This window comes from Melospiza melodia, chromosome 5 (assembly GCF_035770615.1).
Source record: "Melospiza melodia melodia isolate bMelMel2 chromosome 5, bMelMel2.pri, whole genome shotgun sequence".
In the NCBI taxonomy this organism is placed as follows: Eukaryota; Metazoa; Chordata; class Aves; order Passeriformes; family Passerellidae; genus Melospiza; species Melospiza melodia.
Window position 1 is genome coordinate 81,741,640 of NC_086198.1, and position 21,173 is coordinate 81,762,812.

A 21,173-nucleotide genomic window follows, 5' to 3' on the forward strand; every position below is an offset into this window, starting at 1 on the left:
TGGGAAACAGAATTTGGGGGTTGTTTGAGTCATCAGCTAGGCAGACTTAACTCCCATAAATCCATGGGCTCTGATGGAATACACCCATGGCTGCTGAGTGAGCTGGCAGATGTTGCTGTTCTGCTGCTCTCCACAATCTTTGAAAAATCATGGAGAATGGGAGAGCTGCCTGATGACTGGAGGAATGCCAATGTTGTTTCTATCTTCAAAAAGGGGAAGAAGGAGAGCCCAGGAAACAATCAGCCAGAGAGCCTCACCTCCATCCCTGCAATGATTATGGAAAAGGTCATTCTGGAGGTCATCACCAAGAATATAAAAGAAAAGAAAGTCATCAGGAGTAGTCAGCGTAGACTCTTCAAGGGGAAATCAAGCTTGACCAATCTGACCTTCTGTGATTGCCTGGCAGGTTGGATCAATGAGGAGAGAGCAGTGGATTTGTCCATCTTGACTTCACAAGGGTTTTGCGCTGTCTCCCATGATATCCGTGCAGGTAAGCTCAGGAAATGTGGGTTAGGTGAGTGGACAGTGAGGTGGATCAGGAGCTGGCTGAATGGCAGAGCTCCGAGGGCTGTGGGCAGCAGAGGAGTCCATGGCATTCCCTAGGAATCAATAGTGAGTCCAGTCTCACTCAATTTGTTTGTCAACAACCTGGACAATGGGATAGAATGTGCCCTCAGCAGGTTTCCTGGTGGTACAGACTGGGGAGTGGCTCAGGTATGCATTTATGCTACGCCTGAGGGCTGTGCTGCCATTCAGTGGGACCTCGATGGGCTGGAGTTGGGCAGAGGGAAACTCAGTGAGGTTCAGCAAGGGCAAGTGTGGGGTCCTGCACTTGGGGAGGAATGACCCCAAGGACCAGCACAGGCTGGGGACTGACCTGCTAAAGAGTAGATCTGAATAAAACCCACCATCTTTCCAATCTGAATAACATTGCATCTTCACTGTATCTGAGAAACAGAGGTATACATAGTTATACTATCCAGGTACATTTGAAGATCAAATAGAAAACATCTGAAGGAAAGTTTGGCATCTGATCCAAGAACAGATTTTAATAATTTTTAAACAGACCAACTGATTAGTTGTGAGTTTGTAAGGAACTTGTTATGTGAAAGCTTCCAGAAATCTTACACTACCTTAGTAATTTTTTATGTCAATAAGATCAGTCGAGATAGTTAAAACAAGCAACAAAAATTTATAGCACTCAGGAAGTGTTGAGCTACTGCAGTGAATTAATGACATAGTTTATTATATTTTTTCCTTATGACTTTGCATTAGAGGGGCTAGCTCTATAGACACAATTTTATTCAGATCACATAATGTTCAGTGCATTAGGTTTAATGGGCCTTCTTCAAATGAGATTCAAGAAGTCATATTTAAAAAGAAAGTATGCTGGAATGATTAAAAATACCTAACTTATTTTTATTTTCCTTAGCTTTTATGTCTAGAATTTCTTCTGCTATGAGAATTGGAAGAATGACTTTTTTTTTCCCTGGTTAGTATTATTGTTGAGGCAATTTTTTTTCCTGTGCTTTCCTTAAAAGAAACATATCATGTATTCTGACCCTTCTGAAGTATTCAGAATTCAGTCCCCTACAGTGCCATTACTTATTTTCTGGGTTATTAGATTATTTCCAATTATCATACCATGAAATAAAAATGTGTAACCCTGTTCAATATAAACTTAGTGACACTAAGGGGTGAGAGAATCAGGAGTGCAGGTAAACAAATAAACAATGAAAACTTGGGACCATCTCATGTCCTGTTCATGTGTTATGTTAAACTGCGATTTCTTGACAAGCTCCTATTCCTCCTTCTGCATGAATCTCATTTATCTCTGGCCACATTTGAAACTAACACAATTTTCACAGGATCAGGTTACATGGATGGTTTCCAATGTTTAGCTCTGCATGAGGCAGGTGGTGCTTGAATTTATGATTAAGGAACTTTCCTCTGGAAAGATTTCCTTGAAAACTTGAAGCTAGAAAGTGCTGCAACTTTGAGGAGAGAACAAAATACTAGGAATTAGTTATTTTAGAAGTTTGGTTACAAATGCATGCTTTCTCTGTCGTGTGACTGAAACCCAAGCACTAAAATTGACATAGTTTTCTCCTTAAAGCCACATTCTGCAGCAAAATGCTCTAACAGAATGCCTCTGACAGGAGTCTTGGCAAAGAAAGAACATTATTGTGATCCCACTTTGTATCAGCTACTGCATTCTTGAATTCACAGCTGCAAATCTGTAAAATGTCCTAGATTAGCAGCCAGGCTCAAATTAGACTAGACTAGACCATTATGGAAATGCCACTAGGGCCACTGCTTGAAAAAGCCTGGGTTAGTGTATCTGCATCTGAGGAGATGCAGCAGGAGACTGGGATAAGCATGCAGACTTCAGAACCTGTCCATAGTTTTTCAGATTCTCAGAATTCATTTGTTCTCAAGATCAAGAAAAAGAATAAAAATTTATATATTCTCATCCAAAATTAATCATACCCTTTCATGCTCTGCTGATCATTCCTGTAGAGAAAAACCTTTCTGATGCAGCAAAACCAAAATGTTTGCGTGCCAATGTGTGTGTCCCTCCACACTGTCCAGAAGGTACTAAAGGAAGAGTAAGTATTTAACTCACTTTTCCATCCATCCATCCATCCATCCATCCATCCATCCATCCATCCATCCATCCATCCATCCATCCATCCATCCATCCATCCATCCATCCATCCATCCATCCATCCATCCATCCATCTCTCTGAGGCACAGCACGGTCCTGCAGGTCCCCTAGTTCTCTATCAGTGACCACAGTCTGTTTTGGGCTACCCTTAGGAGCACCTGGGGAGCCACATCCACATGCTCCAACCTTTTGACACTAAAATGTGATACACCTCATCACACAATCTTTGTAAATCTTTGCACCCAAGTGTGTGGCTGAATCTTTCCTGAATTTGTAGGGTGTGTTTCTATCAGGGTAAGTTTTGGTCTTACCTACCATACAAAGATTTTGTAGTCAATCCTGCAAAGAAATTGGAAGGAAGCTAATTCTTTTGCTACTACCAAAGCCTTTTAGTTTATTTCATTTGCTGCCTGGAGGAGGTTTTATTCCAAGCTAAGAAATATCTCAGAGCCCATTATTTTTTCCCTACGTTTTTCCTTCAGGGTTGATCAAAAGTTCAGTGCTTAAGATGAGGAAAGCCACAGGGCTCTTGGCAGAACTGGCCCACAGCAAAGTGAGAGGCACAGGTTTGCTTGGTTCATTGCATACAGTCATGCCATTGCAACTAGAAAACTATTACTGTATCTAAGAGGAGAAAGAAATGACTTCTTAATTTGAAAATGACTTTTCTGTGTTAGGGATTTGACAGGGAGGATGAAGGACTAGAGGAGATAAAGTGTCGCTCTGCTGAAAAAATCATTTTGTAAACATGAAATATTGATCTGGCATGTATTGTGTGAGTGCTTGCAGTATGTGTATATTGAGTTCCAAATGTTGCACATTCAGAGAAGCCAAGTTAGAAAAATCACTCACAGGGATATATACACAAAAGTCCACAATATGGGCTGTCTGGAAAAGCACAAAATGTTTATCTAGACAAGAAGAAAATTCTTTTCCATATTGCTGAATAAGGTTTTTGTGGCCACAAGTTTTGTGTGAGGAGGATTTAATGCTATCTAAAGTATCCATAATCTGCATTTTTATGGCTTATTAATATAGCTGGTTTGAAAAGTGCTTTCATTAGAATTTGTCTTTTGTTTTCCCCCTTTCCTTTTTCTTGACTTCAATAGAAATTTCTTTTGCAGCCCTGAATATGGGAACATTTATACCCACATCTTTTTATAACTCCATATTTTAAAGTGCTGTCTCTAATCGTTGTTGCTCTCTGGCCACTTTACAACATCTTTAAAACTTCCCTATATTCCCAGACTGACATGAAATGGTCATAGTCTAAATGTACAGCAGACTCAGAGGAACTTAATTACAGATGTGTCATTAAGAGCACATTGATTTTCATTGATTAATCCTTAAGAGAATTAATTCTTTGCTTTTTATAAATAATGTGGTGCAACCTGCTCAAATTTTCAGTTCTACCTATATCTCTCACCATTATAACAAAAAAGCGTTAAGATCTCTGTTTTTTGAGGCTTTATTGTCTTTGCTTTAATGCTTTTCTTTCTGATCATGAGGGTTAGAAAAATATTTCTACAGATACAAACATTTCAGATTCTGAAGGAATAAAATCCCTCATGAACTGAAAATTTAAGAAAACAAGGGTTGTAAGACTTAGGAAGAAGCACAAAGAGCTGGCACTGTCCAGTTGAATACAATGCATATGTTTGGGTAAATCTTCTAATTCATTGAACAATAAAGATTTTCTAACAGACCACATGAGTTTTTCATTATGTGGGTACAGTTTTGTCACCACTGTACAAATACTGATATATGTTAATAAGTCAGTTACATACTTTTTATATGCAAATAATGTAAGCATTAACAATACAGTCACAATAGTACCAGAATCAATAAATTATAAAAATTTTGAAAGTGTACCTTTGCTATTTTTTTGTAACTGGATACAAAGATGGAATTATGGTTATTTAGCAGCTAAGAGAGAGCTTTAAAATGAAAAGAACGCCATGTCTTCCAAAAAGCCATAACCAAAGCTATAACTATGACAGTACAGCTAAGAGACTGTTCTGCTCACGGCTGGGGAGGAGAAGGAGGTTGGTAAAGAATGGAATCCAGCTGTCAGGGCTTCTCACCTCTAAACAAGAATTATTCTTTCCCCAAAGTGTGATGATTAAAAAAACAAATCTCAGCATAATTAATTTAAAGGGTGCAGCACAACTGTTCGCCAAAGCATGATTAATTTTTTCATTCCTGAAAGAAAGGAACAATTCCAAAGTACTGAAGATGATATCAGTCCCCCATTTATGATGGTGAAAAGGTGATGGCAGCTGGGGTTGCAATGGTTCAAGGAAAATTTGCCTCGAGGATGCAGAATATCTCTTCACATAAGATAGAATGCAAGATCTGTATGAGCAAGGATAATCTCTGGAAAAGGAAAACTACCAACTCTCACTGAGGAGTGTCCTGTTCTACAGGGACTGAGGCCACATGGATGGTTTGGTGCATGGTGACCTCTGTATCCTTGTTCTTGTAGCTAACAGAGACACAAAAGTAATTGCACCTCCCTCTGCCAGTTATCACTGCTGATACACATCCACAAACCAGGAACTTCCGGCAGCTATTTCCATCCTGGAGAGAGAGCTTGTGTGCTGCTTTCCTGGAGGTGGCACATTTCCTATCCAGGCACAAAAAAGAATGCTTCATGCTCACTCCCCATGGAACACCAGGTGGAATATGACCCAAAGATACTTCCTCCCCTCTGTTTTACAATTACAGTGAAGATCTGGAGTGGAGAGGCAGCAGTCAAATTAATAATTAGCACTCTGATAACTACATCTGTGTTTTTAAGATTTCATTTTGATTTGCATGGGCCTGCAGAGTCAGCTGTTAAGTTGTAATTCAGCTGAGTTAAGTTTATTTGTCATTTTTTAGAAGAGGGAGAGAAAAGATCTAACAGAATTGGATCTTTGTCATTAGACCTAGGAAAAAATATGAGCCTAAATGCTTCATTCATTAGTGAAGCACTGGGGCCAACACTACCAAAAGAAAGGAAAAATCTTTTACAAGCAGGTAATAAGTAAACAAATGCTCCCCAGAAGTGACAAACAGATGAATGATGCACACTGACATTTCACACATTCAGCTTAAGGAGGAAATTTGGCCTGAAGTGATTCTCTTGGTTGATAATTGGCTATAACTGAACAGAGCAGGGCACTTCTACCTAACTAATATATGATATAATTTCATCATAGGTTCACAAAGGAAATGGCATTTATGATTGAAAACAGCAAATGTACTGTACACATAGTGGGTGTTTACTGCTGCAGTTGCAATATGTATGGAGCTTTATACTCTTCTGCCTTCTCTTTCCAAGGCATTCAGACTCCAGGTTGCCTCCCACACACTCCTGGATCTTTCTGGATGCAAAGCCTGAAAGTGCTGTTCTGAAAGCAAACCCCTTTGACCAACGCTGTTTAACCTGTGATGCTGCTACCTGCCTATTGCTGTCCTAAAATAGGTGTTCATAAGCATCCTTTGAACTAATGCCTCCTTCCTGTAGTCAGCTGAAACAAAATCAGAAGTGAAGACTAGAAGAACCTGTCAATTGAAAGCCAAAGCAAGTTTTCCGTTTACATCTGGAAATGTGAAAGTCCTTTGGCATTGCCTCAAAAAAATTTACTGTTGCAATACACATCACATGGGCAGCTATAGTTTTTACCCTCATATTAACAGGACAGCAAAGCTGGGAAGATCCATGGTCGGGATCTGTGACATTGCCATTAATTTCTGGATTCTTGGATGAAATTTATAATTACTACTCACTCCCAAATCTGATATCAGATCTAGGGGAATAGCAAACTCCCACCTCTGAGTGGTGATGTTTAAAATTGTAAAATTAAATTCTTCTTTGGATAAAACTGGAAAAAATAAATGAAAATTTTTCCAGGAATCTGCCCACGTCTTCATTGCTTTAGGAATCAAATCCCTTCACCAAACATTCTGTCAAGGAGATCCAGAGAGTATTGCTAAAATAAACAAAAAAAAAATCATAGAAACATTTAGGTTGGAAAAGACCTTTAAGATTATCAACTCCAGCTGTAAACCAAACACTGACAAGCCCAGCATTAACCATGTCCCTGAGTGCCCCATCTACACCACCCACATGTCCTTTAAATACATTCAAGGATGACAACTCCCTATGGCAGCCTGTTCCAGAGCTTTACAACATTTTTGGAAGATATTTTTGCTCATAACCAGTCCACATCTCTCCTGGCATAACTTGAGGCCACTTCTTCTCCTACTGCTTACTGACTGGGAGAAGAGACCGGCCCTCACCTGGCTACAGTCTCCTTTCAGGGAGGAAAGAAATCAGTAAGATTTCTTCTCAGCCTCCTTTTGTCCTGGCTAAACACCCCCTGCTCCCTTAGCTGCTCCTCATAGGACCTGTGCTCCAGGACCTTCCCCAGCTCCTTTGCCCTTCTCTGAACATGCTCCAGCACCTCAGTGTCTTTCTTGTCATGAGGAGCCCAAAATAGAGTACAGGATTTGAGGTGTGGCCTCACCAGTGCCAAATACAGGGGAACGATCCCTGCCCTGGTCTCCCTTGACACACTATTTCTGAAACAAGCCTGGTGTCATTGGCCTTGGCCATCTGGGCACAGCTGGATCATGTTCAGCTATTGACCACCTCCTGCAGATCCTTTTCTGCAGGGCAGCTTTCCCAGCGTGTAGTGCTGCCTAAGGGAATGGCCTGAAGTTGTGCCAAGGTAGGTTTAGATATTAGAAAAAGGTTCTTCACCCAGAGGGTGGTTGGGCCCTGGAACAGGCTTCCCAGGGCAATGGTCACAGCCCCATGCCTGAGAGAGCTCAAGGATCATTTGATCATTCGAGCACATGGTGTGACTCTTGGGGACGGTTCTGTGCAGGGCCAGGAATTGAACTCGCTGATCCTTGTGGGTGCCTTCCAACTCAGCTGATTCTGTGACTCTGTGATTCTGTGACCCAAGGGGAGGATGTGGCACTTGGACTTGTTGAATCTCATAGAAATTATTTCAGCCCATCGATCCAGCTTGTCTAGGTCCCTTTGCAGAGCCTTTCTTCCGTCCAGCAGACTGGCACTCACATCCAACTTGTTTCATCTACAAATTGGCAGAGGGTGCACTCAATCCCTTTGTTCAGGTCATTGATAAAGATGCTAAAAAGGACTGGTCCAAATATTGAGCCCTGGGAACACCACTGATGGATGTAGCTCCACCCAGCATCACTCTCTGGGCCCGGACATCCAGCCTGCTTTCTACACAACAGAGCTGATCCATGCAAGCCAGGTTTCTACAGGAGAATGCTCTGGAGACTCACTTCAGCTGTGGCCTACTGTGGTCATTCTTTTACAGGATACAGAAGTTCCAGGCAAAAAAAAAAATAAAGAATATTCTCAGGGCTCTTGATGAATTCAGAGCAACATCTAGGCCATTCCAAAGAAATTCTATCTGCTTTTTCATCAATTGGAAACTTTTCTTTCTAATCTGGAATGGGAGAACTTTGGAATCCCAACATTTTGCAAAAAGAGAAATTATCTAATGCCAGACTAGAGTTAAAAGGATAGCAGCATTTTTTCTTATAAAATGTTCAGATACTGTGGAAATAAAAATTCCTAAAAATAGAGACTGATTTGAAATGTCATTATTAATAAGCTTTTTCATTAGGAATAAAGAGTTTTCACTATAAGCATTGCAACAGGGACCTGCATGGACCAGTCACTTACATTCAGTATCACATTGCTCATTTACATTGAAATTAATCAGATTTTTTCTCAAATCCTTATCTTCAGCACTGATTCCTAACAATACATCATTTATACACTTGATTTTTCCTTACTGAACTGAGCTTAGGAATTCAAATTCTCAGATATTTGAATATACAATTCATATACGTATAACACTTTTGATGAACATCATTAAAATGCTTGTTCTTTTTAATCAATTGCTCAAAAATCAGTATGCTTTTGAGCTGTAACACTCTGTTCCCCTTTGCTTGGGCAGATAAAACTACATGGGACACAGAGTATGTAATTATTTACATGCTTATACCAGAAATAATTTTCTAAAGAGGTTACTGTATTATGAGAGCATTTAATGAAGTACTTTCAGCTTTTGTGCAATTAATGCAAATTTATGTGATGATCTACTATTTTACCAATCACTGACTGTGTGCATTTTAATTTTCTATCCTTCCTTTTTACCAAAAAAGTTGTTTGCATTATACTCTTGACTGAGTTTAATTACAGCTGCTTTGAAATTTGCAATTTGTGTTCTGTGGGACGATCTACAATTCCAAAAAAACCAAAAAGAAATTCAGAATGGAAGGGAAAACATCTTCAAATTCCCCTTGGGAAGGAAGCCTGGGTGAGGAGCAATGACTGAGATCTCTTCCCTCAGTTGACTGAATGACAGAGCTCTCTTGACCACAGATATTTGTTCCAAAGCCTTTCCTTTTTGTTTGTCATGCATCAGGAGACCCTGGTGCCAGCTAGTCTGTTTGAATTTCTTTCTTTGAGGAGGAAACCCCAGTGCTGTGGCAGAGCTGGTGACTCTGGTGACTTTCAATGTATGTGCTATGCCTGTTGCTCATGTGGCCTCATGCAGTGAAAAATTTTAGTGTTTATACTCATGTACAGGGATTTAAACGTGATAATGATCAAGGTCTGGATCACAGTGCTGAAATACATTTTAATGGCAGCACAATTAAGTTGACTTTACATCTGTATTCATTGTGACACAACGTTATTATTTTCTATTAAGGAAAAAAAGTACATATTTCTGCCCACCCTTTCTTATTGTTTAATCTGGAGTATTTCCATTCATACAGGATTACAATTACAAACCTCCTTCAATTTTTTTTGCTGTTTTGTCATTCCCTCCATTTTTCTGCCCCAGGCACGTGAAGCAAACCTACTTTCACATCCAGCCAAGACCACTTTTTACAAGATTAATTTACTCTGGAGGCAAGCTGATAGCCATAACATATTTTTTTTCCCATTTCCACAATTTTCCCTGTCTATACCAAACAGATCTGCAGAGCTTTCACCAAGTCTCAGTTCCTTGACTAACAGAGCAGTATTTTGCTATGATTTTGTGGTCATGGAAACTAACAGACACTGCATTGGGTTAGTTGTTTTATGCATACAGATCTAAATTACCTTACTGAAGTACGTTAGCCAAATAAATCCATCTTCCTTTAGGTGTTTTTCAGAAACTGAAAATTGCCATTAAAATATCAAAACTGTGCATCACCTGAGATATAACTTCTTTCCACATTTTAAATTATTTTCTTTCCACATTCTACCTTGCTGTAAGATGTTTACTTTTCTTGTTTTCCCATCACTCCAGAAAAGTGAAGCAAGGATAATTAATTTTCTTTACTGCTAACTCAGCCACTCCCTTTTCAGCCCTTTTCCTGTGGGGTGAAAGCACTTGTCTCATCTGACATCCTCCCATCACTTGAGCCTCCTTTGGCACTTTCAGTTGCATCAGCATTTCGATACCTGTCTGCAGCTATCCAGCTCCCTGCACCTTCCATTTATTTCTTAACCAGTTCACATATATTTTCTCCCCTGTAGCCCCTCATGCCAGGGTATTTGCATAGTGAAATCCTTGGACTCTTACAGATCTTTCCTTAAAATGTTGCTCTTTTTCTGCAAGGTTTATATTATTTCTCAGTAGTCTGGTGAGGAGTAGACTGAGGTCACTGCTTATTATCCAGGCCAAAAATATCTTATCTTTTTCGTACATTTCCCTTTGGTTTTCTATTCTTTATTTCATCTTTTGCAATTAAAGTGCAAACTTATCGGGTTTTTGTTCTCTGTTTGTGAAGCATTTAGTACAAGGCTTTTGGGACCTGTGAATTCCTAGACCCTGCAGTAATAAAAGAATAAACACTTACAGACAGGGTAAAATAAGATATTGAAGGTAGAGTTATCTCCCAAACAAACATTATACATCACAGAAACTTAGGGCTACCCTCAAATTCAGAGAAATGCAGTAATATTAAGTCACCAAACAATGTTTGTCTGTTTGGACAATCTTAGTCCTGGTGTGATGCTGTGTAATAACAATATGGTTATGGCATTATAAGGATTTAAGCTGTCATTGACTCAAAGTGATTCTTTTTTCCTGTCCCCTGAGGACTGTCAGAACAAGAGCAATGTCCAGGCGTAGCCAAGGAGAGAACTCCTGAGGATCCCCCTAAGCAACACTTTTCCTTTCTCCCACTGATAAATTAGAAACTTGCAGCTCTGATGAATAACAGCAAAAAGGGACATAATTTCTAAAATAATTACTTTGAAAATGTCCTATGAAAAGAGTTCAAATAATTCTGATGATATATGAATAATGAAGAGTCTATATTTTATAACAGAAGTCATTAGGGATGAATAAAAGTCTGAGAGAAGGTGTAAAAGTACCTATTTTCAATTAACTCTAACTCAAACTAAATAATGGATTTACTTGTAAATTCTCAGAAAATCCATTGCATACTCTGTAAGTACTGTAATTTTAGGAAAAATGGAATATATTTAGTGCATAGAAAAGTGACTGGATCCCTCCTTTAAATGGAAATTTCATTTCCGCCTCAACTTTAAACCAGTGCTGGGCACCTTCCTAATTCTCCTACTTCACTCTATCCACAGAGTGAAAATAGAAGATGAATAGGAGCCTACAAGGAAACCTGATATATCATCAGGGGAAAAAACTTGACAGATAAAGAGAGTTCCATGAATCATAAAAATATATCTCAATAACTAAGCTAGAAGGAAAAAAATCCAACCTTGATTGGCCAATTATAAAACTATAAATGACTGCACTTTTGAGAATGCTCCTGTGGCATCAGTGGAAGCTTTTAACTAAGTCTGATGAAATCCTGTCCTTCTTGTGTTTGTGTTTCAGCATACACTTTCCATGCTGTCTTACGTTGCTCTCATACTGCTGTTTAAAATATTTGCAGTAAAAATTCTTCTGGAGATGCACATGCTTTAAACATGGTTAAACAAAATAAAAAACCAAATTCATAAACACCATGCATGGCAATCCTGCAGATTTTGTCCCCACCTCATTTCCTTTTCAGGACAGTCTTCCAAAAAGACTTTCATCAGGAAGAGGAAGAAATCATATACAAGTATAAAACTGTTAACTTGCAATGTTAACGTGTCTGGATTTTTAATAGTTTCTATGTATTCTAAGGAATTATTTAATCTAAGTACAAACTGTATAAATCTTAATTTTATTTTTTTTCACTATTGTACATCCATTATATTTTATGGATTTTTCTTAACAACATGGATGGAGCTGTAATAGATTTAACCAAAAACTATGCTGGGCATGTAGCAGAGGACATTGTAAGAATCATGGTGTTATAACTTCCTGCTCCTTCCGGTATATAGCCCTAATATTACATTAGCATATGGCCTGAGTAAGCTTTTTTAATGTTTTAGCCTGACTTAGACAATATATCATAACTAACTCTGTCCTTGTTCTGTGGATCTGCTTGTCTGTCTTTCTTCCCTCTCCCAGAAGCAGGAAAGCCACAGAGCTAATGGCAGCCCCAGATGTTGTGCAAGAAGCTGTGCGTGAGCTGCAGGAAGAGATCCAGCCTGGTGCCCAGGAAAAGGCAGGTTGGAGGCGGTGATGGTGCATCCTGTTTGGCAGTGCCAGTGTTTATGTGCTCATGGGACAGGCAGTGGGCACACGGGCAGCTGCTGACAGCCACCCACAGATGTCCCCTGCAGAAGGGCATGCCACAAGGGGCATGGAGGGATGGAGTGGGAAGGCAAGACTGGTGGGCAAACACCTTGGGTGAAACCACGTCTCATTGCTCTTTTGGCCGCTGAGTAAACTGTTGAGTTTTGCTATGTCAGCTCCACAGTGATAGTGGGATTGAATAAGACCTTCCCCAAAGCATCCAGGATTCTTGTGAGGTCTCCCACCCAAGGAATTGCTAGATCCAAAGCTATACAGCTTGCAAGACCACGGGATAACAAAGGTGGGAAATCCTTTTATGTCTATATGTCCATGATTGTGGGTTATTTTCTGCACTCAGTAAAGGTAAATATGAATGTAATTGGGAGCTGTATTTTTTGTTGGCTATGAAAGGGTTAAAAAGAAACACATTTGCAGCCCAGAGGCAGAGCGACCTTGTGGGGAGCATTCTGGCCTGTACCAGCAGTTCTTTCTTCCTTTCCACATAGCTTCTAATGGAAAAGTACTGCCTGCCCTCTGTAAATTATTAATTTCTTCATGTTATCAGATACTGTTGATAAAAAGACAAGTGGCCCCTGTACTGACTGTCTGGGGTAAAATGAATAATTGCTGATGCCCTTTAAACTCTGTATAGGTTTTCATCTACTTTCCACTGGGCTCGGCTTTGCACTGTGCAATGGACTGTTACACACTTTAGCTGCTCACAAGTAACTCCCTGTGGAATAAACCCTTACTGCTTTCATTTTAGGGGCTGACTTAGACGAATGACTTTAAATTACTTACAACCTTCAGCTGATCTAAGATGTCAAACAAACTTTAAACTAGTATATGCTCAAGGATGTGTGAGCCTGAAAACAAGGAAAGGTGGAGGCGCGTTTTCATTAGTCACTGCTTCTCATGTGGAGGAAGGTCAGCCCCTGGAGCAGCTGGGCATGGAGGCAGCACACACTGCTGCTCCAGACAGTGCTCTTAGCTATTATTAATACAAACAACTCAAAGTAGTAGTCTGATAAAAGCTCAATAAAAGCTACTGAGATTAGGGATCACGTTAACTAGTGTCGATAGCATAAATTATCAAGTGGAACAGCTCCAAATTATAGCATAAAGAGACTCATTTAAGGAGGATTATACATCAGGTTCAAAAAGAATGAGGAAGTAATGAGAATAAAAGCACATACCAGGTCCAACAAGTAGTACTTTTTGAAGGACTGCTATACCTCAGAAGATTTTAACTTTTCAGGATAAGCAGTTGAAACAGCAATAGGCACAACAGTAAGGGTGAACAGCTGTCTAAAATGCTGTAATGTACAGAAAATGGCACTTAACACATATTCATGAGGGACAGCACAGTATTCTGTATTGCAGAGATATGCATTAGGGCTAGCAGCAGACCGTCTAACTACTAAGGATTATCTCCATAGTATTCACTCTAGTTCTTCAGCATCCCTTCTGAGGTTATACCGCCTCATCATTTGTCATACTACTGCTGAAAGGTAGGGAGCATTTCCAGACCAGATTATGCTCTTGATACTCTGAAGAAGAGAAATATCAGATAGCTTGGTTGCACTCATGTCTTCCAAAGGGGGTTTCAAAATGAATGGCAGATCAAAATTACAGATGGAATTAAACTTCTACTTGGGTCTCCCTATACATTTACATAAATGTTGAAGGACTAGAACAATCGTGGACCAAATCTTGTGCCATGAGGTCTTGCAGTGCTCTTTCTGAATTTACCATTCTCCCTTTTAAGCATGGTAGGTTTCTGTGGAGCAACATGCCTAAGGTTAACTTGTGTTAATCTTACCCCAGCTATTTGTTCCCCATGAATTTCCTAAACACTTTACAGAATTGGTTGCTCTACTTTTCTGGAATCACTTCAAACTGAGAAAAATGTACTCTTTGAATGCTGTTGTAGAGGAGAAAGTCCTGAAGACATCCTCAGAAAAAAGAGCATCAGATCTAGTTGACATTTACAATGCTAATTTATCCACTTTACTAACCAGACACATCTGGAAAATTGAGTGTGTTTGCTAACAACTTGAACTTATAGGAAATATAGAGCTAAATGGGGTTTTGTGTACATGGGCCAATGTTTTAGGTGGAGCTAGGGGAACAGCTTGTAGAGTTCTCACAATATCTGTTTGTACATCATACCACAAAGCCCTGTAGCTAAATAGCTAATTAATAATATTTGTCCTCAAAATGGTATTGTTGTTGAATTCAAACTATTAGACAGTAAAAAGGGAGAAATTTCTGTAAACAACAACATTCAAAGCAGATCACAACCATGAAAGTCAGTAGATTCACTGAGTACTGCTTTTGGGTATGGGTGGAAGGAAGTAAACAGGGGCTCAGAAATATGGTGCTCTGAACACAGGATTGGTTCTGCTCTTTTGTATTAAGGATGGTCTGAATTAGACTTATCAGAGCAAAAGTCTTTCAAGTTGCTCGGCTCCCACTATGTACAGGAAATAAGCTTTGATATGTTTTTCTTGTAAGTAATTGCCATAACATCATCTACATTGGAATTAAATTCTTGAGAACTTGGAGACAGTGCCAAAGCTTTGATTTTCAACCAAAAATGTCCTCAGATGAAAGAAGAGATAATGATAACACACAGTACCATTGTAAATGTATTCCTCTTCGCAGGGAGGCCCAGAAATTGAATGGATGTGTAAAATGCCTTGGCTTTTCCATATTTTAGTTAGTCTGACCAGTGATGTTTGAGGGAAATTCAGAGTATGTTGTTGTACTGGTTTCATAACTAACTTGAAGTTTTCTATACCTTATCTTGGACTTCTCATGAACATTAAAATTCTTTAAATGGTTACTTGTGAGCCTCGACTGATAATGTTGCCTCTGGAGGAATGTGGACAAACCCCCGGCAAACAGGTTTGGTGTGTGCTGCAGGGAACCAGTACAGTTCAGGCAAACTGTGCAAAAGCAGACTACTGTCACCTTAATAAACCTGAGAGATATCCTAACTTTGTCACTGAGGAGGATTCCAAACAATCAGGAAAGTGAGAAGCTGAATAAATTAGTGGATATTTTACATAACAGATGGGCTGGAATCTGCCCTCACCTAGAAATGGTAGAAACTTGTATCCACCTTCTCCACTGCTTGTCTGAACTAATCACAGAACCAATTAGTGATGAGATGATTGAGCCAGACTCTGCCTCTGCTATCCATTAGATTTCTTACTCCTTGATTTGAACAAATGTAAGACAAATGAGAAAGCAAAGGAGACTCTATTGGATTGCACTACCTCTGTCATAAAAGATTATTCTTAAATTGTTTATTGAGTCTAGAAAGAGAAAAATATTTGACAGGAAGGAATAAATGCTGCCAACATTGATTGCTTCACTTTTCAAGGGCAAATTTGAAAGTGTACTTTCATCATCAGAGAGATGTTCTCATATACACCTGCAAGAGACATGAAAATCTGACTGCTGGCATAACTCAATAATAATCTAGAAATGCCTGCATGCTGCACATGGGAGGATGTGGTATGAAAGGATAGTGCAAAAGAAAAGGAAAGAAAAGCCAAATGGACAAGAAGGACCACAAGGACTAATAAGCCAGCAGAGAAAACAAAGATTGTCATGGCAGTCTCCAGAATTTCCTTTTGAAATGAGGATTGGCAAGAGATAGCTATCTGTGGAAGAAGCTCTGGATGATAAACTGAAGCTAGAATTCTGATATTACATAGTCCAAGAAATGACTGTGGTCTGCTTGTCCAGATATGTGAACCCTGCCCTGCCCTGCCTTTGCCAAAATCCTTCAGGTACATCCCAGCTTCCTGTTTTGGAGCTGCTTTCTTGTCCACACAAACCACATTTTTACCAGAAATCATGGCACAATAGCACTACTTTCCCATTTTCAATTCCCCTGTCAGCTGGATTCCTAACTCTTAGACTTTGCTTTCTTCCATGGAAAGTCTCAAGCCTCCCCTGGTGCCTGCTGCTCCTTGGCACTTACCCTACCATGCTGTTGCTGCTATTTACAGCTCTCCTGGTTTTCTTTCTTCAAATGTCCAAATAAAACAGAGGTTTCCATGTGTGAACAATGCAATATATTAAAGGAAAAACCCACAGTAATAAAAGGTATCAGATCACTCAAAGGAAAAATAATGGATTAGGGTAGAGGATGGAAAATAAAACTAGATTTAGCATTTTTCTCTCTGAAAAGAGAGAACAATCTACTGAAAAAAAAGGAAAAATATAAATTGTTCATAAATTAAAATGTCAATGGCTTATTCCCTGTAGAGTGCATGTCATCTTTAATACAAATATTTCTGATTGCAATATACACATTTCCATGACTGCTGTCTTACTTTCTGTTTGTCTTTATACAAATCTACTGAAAAACTTCTCTTCAAATATTCTTCATATTCTTCAAATATGAAGTTTGCTATGGAAGTTTTCCTAGCTCAACATGTTTTGCCTGCCAGCACTTACACAGGCAGCCTTTGTGAGTTAATTATTCCAGGTGGCTTAATTCTTCATGACAAATAATAGAAACGTAGAAAAACACTTATTATTTTTCTAACCCTTACAGAAACTGAACACTAGGCTGCATTAACTCTTGTGTGGCTTTTCAGAGACTGTAGGCACTTTCATGCCCCCAAATCATCTGGTTTATAGCCCCAAATGGAGACTGAGATAATCTTTACGCTGAAATCAACAGCAAAGATCTGTTTGTCTTTCTTGATCAACTGAAGTTCCTCCAGTGGCTCAGTCCTGGAGTTCAGATTGTGTCTTGGTCAGATTCAAACCATAAATTATAAATGGCTCCTGTGTGACGATCACATCACTGAGCATCCTCAGTGGCCAGTGATTCTTTGACTTTGCAGCCCTGAGGGAACAGTGTTCATCTGGGTGTTTGCATTTGAGCCAGCCCACATTTCAGTGATATGTGTTGAGATAAGACCTACTCTGCAGCTCTAAAATGAGGAGGATGCAGGTGCTCTTGGAGATGCTCTTTAACCAGTCTTTTACCAGTATGTCACTGGTGACTTCAATACACACATCAGTGCTGTGAGATAGAGACTCAAAGAGGCAGTGGCTGCTCATCACATGTATTTGAGAGCTTAACTTTTAAGAGTACAAAAAATTAATTATATAGGTATTTTTGCACATTGAGATCTAACCAGACTGCTGATCCTTTTATTTCTCCTTCAGAGTTTTGCTAGGGATAATATTATATTTGACCGTCAAGGAGAGTTAGAAAAACCGTGTATCATCAGTCCATAATTCATCACAGCCAGTTTTCAATCAAGCACTTGTTTGCTCTGATATTTTTATTACATTACTGCCCACATTATTAATGTTGTTTTCAATGCAGACAATTTATATTTGTATTATTAACAGTTTAAAAAAAGTGACTCTACTGTAATGTTTCAGAATAAAGTTGACATCAAAAGTTGACAATGCCTGAGATTCTCAAGATGAAGTGCCACATGTCAGTTTGACAAAAATGTTTGTTTGTAGCTGTGCTCTGCGTGATTGTTTATTAAAAAAGTTCATGAGCTGAATAGACTCAGTGCAATTGAATTATGCAGAAGTTGCTGTTCTTCAGATCCTGAAGAAGGATAGGAACCTTAAATGAGGACAGGAACACCAAGGGTATAAATATCTCCTAGCCCAAGATCTGCAATAATGAGTAACAGTGGGAGTTGAAAACTCTTGACCTGCAATTCCATAGTTTTGTATTAAATATTTATTTTGCTTGATTTGAGACAAATCACATTAGTCAGGATATTAGATGGTTTGCTTGTCTTTTATGATATCTAAATCATAGAATAATATAATAGAATCACAGAACAACTTAAGTTAAAAGGCACCTTAAAGACCACCTAGTTCCAACCTCTACCATGTGCCCTACACCTTTCCCTAGACCAGGTTAAGAGCTCCATCCAACCTGGCCTTGAACACTTACAGGGATGGGGCATGCACAGCTTCTCTGTTGAACTCTTCTCTGAGGAATTTCAGTGCCTGGCTACACTCTCGATAAAGAATTTCTTCCAAACATCTAATGTAAATCTCTCCTCTTTTAGTTTAGAACAGTGCTCCTTTGTCCTACCATTATATGCCCATGCAAAAAACCTCTTTCCCTCAAAAGATTACAAGATTTTAAGTCCTCTTTAAGTACTGGAGGGCCACAATGAGGTCTTCGTAAAGCCTTCTTTTCTCCAGGTTGAAAAACTCCAGTTGTCTCGGGCTGTCTTCATAGGAGAAGTGCTGTATTCCTTGGATCATCTTCTCTTCTGGACCCTCTGTAACATGTTCATATCTTTCTTGTGTTGTGGCTCCAAAGGTGGATACAGCACTCCAGGCGCAGTCTCATGAGGGCAGAGTGGAAAGGCAGGATCCCCTCCCTTGGCCTGCTGGCCATGCTGCCTTGGATACATCCCAGGACATGACTGGCTTTCACTGGGCTGCCAGTGAATATTGCTGGATCATGTTGAGCTTTTAGTCTGCAACCACCCCCAAATCTTTCTCCACACATCTCTCAAGGAGCTCATCTTCCAGGCTGTACTCATGTCTAGGACTGCCCTGACTAGGTGTGGGACCCTGCCCTTGGATTTGTTGAACCTTATTAGGTCCTCATGAATTACTTCTCAGGCTTATCCAGGTCCCCCTCTGTGACTGGTTTCACTGTGGCTTGGTACAGCCAGAAAGATTTGTTACAGGTCTTCATCTCTGTGGAAGACTTGTAATACATGGTGATTTAGGGCAGCTAGTGAAACTGTAGTCTGTGTGTGACACTGATGCTGTTCCTTAGGACAAAAACTCAAAATATGGCAAAGTTACACTGTCACATAATAGTGATTGACTTTAAAAGAAAATGTTACTGATAACCAGTTAAAAAACCTTTCACCATGAAATTCTATAAACTAGTCAGTAGGGGAGTTTTAGGTAGGCCAAACTGGATTTTCTGTCAGCAAAATTCCCATAGAAATTTTGTTAACAAGTGCTTAGGGCTGACTAGGGCAATTTCTTTCCTTTGTCAAGTTGAAGACCATGCTAGCAGCTTTTTAGGGAAGAAACACATAATTTTTGTTGTGACTGCAGTGGCTCTTATACCACTGTGTGCTGTTTACCAGAGCTGCTGAGCTCCTCACAGCTCAAAGAAAAGATTTGTACACTACTTGCAAAAGTAACTGTAATGTGCAGGACTCTTTGGAGGCAAACCTAGAAGCCAGATGATGTATAGTGTGTCATGATTTATACCCAGTGTGGGTTATGCCTCTCCATTAGAGATAGTCACAGGCCAGAGATGCAATTCAGAGCTTTCACTGAAGACTATACAAAAAGTCAATATTTCTTAGACTAATGCTTATAGCATATTTAGTTAACAACTAACACTAAAGTATTATACTCAACACCACAGAACATTCAGGTGCCCATGGTAAAATAATCTCCCTCCACCACTGCATAGGGCTATAGGTCTGATATTCTCTATAAAGCATTATGTATGTGGCATAATTGTGCTGCATAACTCCAGCTGGTTTGTATCACCTCTATTTGTTTCTCTTTTCCTAATTATCTGTATTCATGAGCAGTTTGGCACTTCTGTCAGAGATCCTTTTAGCCCTAGGAGACAATTATTATATTACAAATGTAAAGGTAAACGTTGCATTGTTTAAGTCCTAGTCAAGGTCCTGGTATGGGCTAATTCAAGCTCTTAAGTGCCCTAAAAATCTACAAATGTACTTGACAGATGGATCTGGCTATCTCTAATAGCAGTGTGTAAGGGCTCTACTCATAGTTACTCGTGTAAAACCTATTGTAAGTCCTAATGTTCATTTGGTCACCGGTCATTAACAGTAAAACAGAATCACATGAAAATTCAGATTGGAAGGGGCCTCAAGAGGTCTCCAGACCAATCTCCTGCTTAGAAAAGACTCAGTTGTGAGACCAGACAAATTGCTGACAGCTGTATTAGATAGGTCTTGAAAACCTCCAAGGACAGACACTGTGCAATCTCTGCGTACAGCTTGTGCCACTGCTGGACTGACATGGGGAAATGTTTCCCTTACCTCCATTCTGAACCTCTCTTGTTTCAAAGTCTGCTGTTCCTCATCCTCCACCCATGCATTGCTATGAACACCCCAGACCTATTTCCTTGATGCTGTGACCATAGATAGCAGCAGCTGCCCTTTAGTCTTCCCAAAATCACTCTTTTTCCAGGCTGAGCCAGCCTAGATTCCCCAGTCTTTGCCTGCAGTCCTGCCTCTATCATTGTGGCTGTCCTATCCTGGGATTGCTCTACTTTCTCAACATCTTTCTTATATTGTGAATGAGACAAAACTAAGACTCAGCTGTCAAAGGTGTCTATAATTGGGATCCAGACCTTCAACAATTCTGTGGGACTATGTAAACTAAAGCAATCAGAACTAGTGATGTGGTCATGACTTAAGTCAATGCTCAAGCTTTCTGTCATTTGATTTACAAAATAAAATTTGAAAGTGACAGTGTGGTTCTGTCACTATAAAATGAACATCTCCTGGAATTTTTGTACAGATTCAGAAATGGAAAACAGAGCTCCCAACTGTGTATCACAGCGAGAGCTCACAAAGCCTTCAGTTCAGTGTTAACAGAAATCTTTAAAAAAATTGTCAAAAAAACTCCTGAAAAAGCTTTCCTAATAAATCCTTAAGGGTTTCCTTGCATAGAACATGGCACTTTTTTTCCCATAGGAATTGGCTTTCTAGTGGGTGGCCTACTTGCTGAACATCTAAACATGAAAGTCAGTGAAAACTAGGGGGATAGAGGGGCAGGAGATTACTCACAATGGAGGA